A 2205-nucleotide genomic window follows, 5' to 3' on the forward strand; every position below is an offset into this window, starting at 1 on the left:
TGCAGCAACCATCTTCCCAAGGGTAAAACCTGTGGTAGAGGGCTCAGCCCATCAAACCACCAGTCCCCTATGTCTGTGGTCATGTTAGCAAGCATGGAGGTGGGGTAGGCGAATACCCCTGCATTCTCCACAGGCTCCTCAAGGGGGCACTACATCTTTTATTTTTCCTTGTTTTTTTTTTTTTAACTTTCCCTTCTTTTTTAAATCAACTGTATGAAAAAAAAAGTTAAAAAGAAAACAAACATACAATAAAAGAACATTTCAAAGAGACCATAACAAGGGAGTAAGAAAAAGACAACTAACCTAAGATAACTGCTTAACTTCCAACATGTTCCTACTTTACCCCAAGAAAGTTACCTAATATAGCAACATTTCTGTGAACTTGCTCCTACTGTATCCATCAGAAATTAACAGATCATAGTCATTCCTGGGCATCCCCAGAACGTTAAATAGCTTATCTGTTCTTCTTGGATTATTGTTCCCCCTTCCTTAATTGCTCTCTATTGCTAGTTCCCCTACATTCTACATTATAAACCATTTGTTTTACATATCAGAGTTCACATTAGTGGTAGCATATAATATTTCTCTTTTTGTGCCTGGCTTATTTCGCTCAGCATTATGTTTTCAAGGTTCATCCATGTTGTCATATGTTTCACGAGATCGTTCCTTCTTACTGCCGCGTAGTATTCCATCGTGTGTATATACCACATTTTATTTATCCACTCATCTGTTGAAGGACATTTGGGTTGTTTCCATCTCTTGGCAATAGTGAATAATGCTGCTATGAACATTGGCGTGCAGATATCTGTTCGTGTCACTGCTTTCTGATCTTCCGGGTATATACCGAGAAGTGCAATCGCTGGATCGAATGGTAACTCTATATCTGGTTTTCTAAGGAACTGCCAGACTGACTTCCAGAGTGGCTGAACCATTATACAGTCCCACCAACAATAAATAAGAGTTCCAATTTCTCCACATCCCCTCCAGCATTTGTAGTTTCCTATTTGTTTAATGGCAGCCATTCTAACCGGTGTTAGATGGTATCTCATTGTGGTCTTAATTTGCATCTCTCTAATAGCTAGTGAAGCTGAACATTTTTTCATGTGTTTCTTGGCCATTTGTATTTCCTCTTCAGAGAACTGTCTTTTCATATCTTTTGCCTATTTTATAATTGGGCCGACTGTACTATTGTCATTGAGTTGTAGGATTTCTTTATATATGCAAGATATCAGTCTTTTGTCAGATACATGGTTTCCAAAATTTTTTTCCCATTGAGTTGGCTGCCTCTTTACCTTTTTGAGAAATTCCTTTGAGGTGCAGAAACTTCTAAGCTTGAGGAGTTCCCATTTATCTATTTTCTCTTTTGTTGCTTGTGCTTTGGGTGTAAAGTCTAGGAAGTGGCCGCCTAATACAAGGTCTTGAAGATGTTTTCCTACATTATCTTCTAGGAGTTTTATGGTACTTTCTTTTATATTGAGATCTTTGGTCCATTTTGAGTTAATTTTTGTGTAGGGGGTGAGGTAGGGGTCCTCTTTCATTCTTTTGGATATGGATATCCAACTCTCCCAGACCCATTTGTTGAAAAGACCATTATGACTCAGTTCAGTGACTTTGGGGGCCTTATCAAAGATCAGTCGGCCATAGATCTGAGGGTCTATCTCCGAATTCTCAATTCGATTCCATTGATCTATATGTCTATCTTTGTGCCAGTACCATGCTGTTTTGGCAACTGTGGCTTTATAATAAGCTTCAAAGTCAGGGAGTGTAAGTCCTCCCACTTGGTTTTTCTTTTTTAGAGTGTCTTTAGCAATTCGAGGCATCTTCCCTTTCCAAATAAATTTGATAACTAGCTTTTCCAAGTCTGCAAAGTAGGTTGTTGGAATTTTGATTGGGATTGCATTAAATCTGTAGATGAGTTTGGGTAGAATTGACATCTTAATGACATTTAGTCTTCCTATCCATGAACATGGAATATTTTTCCATCTTTTAAGGTCCCCTTCTATTTCTTTTAGTAGAGTTATGTAGTTTTCTTTGTATAGGTCTTTTACATCTTTGGTTAAGTTTATTCCTAGGTACTTGATTTTTTTAGTTGCTATTGAAAATGGTATCTTTTTCTTGAGTGTCTCTTCAGTTTGTTCATTTCTAGCATATAGAAACATTACTGACTTATGTGCATTAACCTTGTATCCCGCAACTTTGCTAAAT

The sequence above is a fragment of the Choloepus didactylus genome, chromosome 19 (genome assembly GCF_015220235.1).
Source record: "Choloepus didactylus isolate mChoDid1 chromosome 19, mChoDid1.pri, whole genome shotgun sequence".
Lineage (NCBI taxonomy): Eukaryota > Metazoa > Chordata > Mammalia > Pilosa > Megalonychidae > Choloepus > Choloepus didactylus.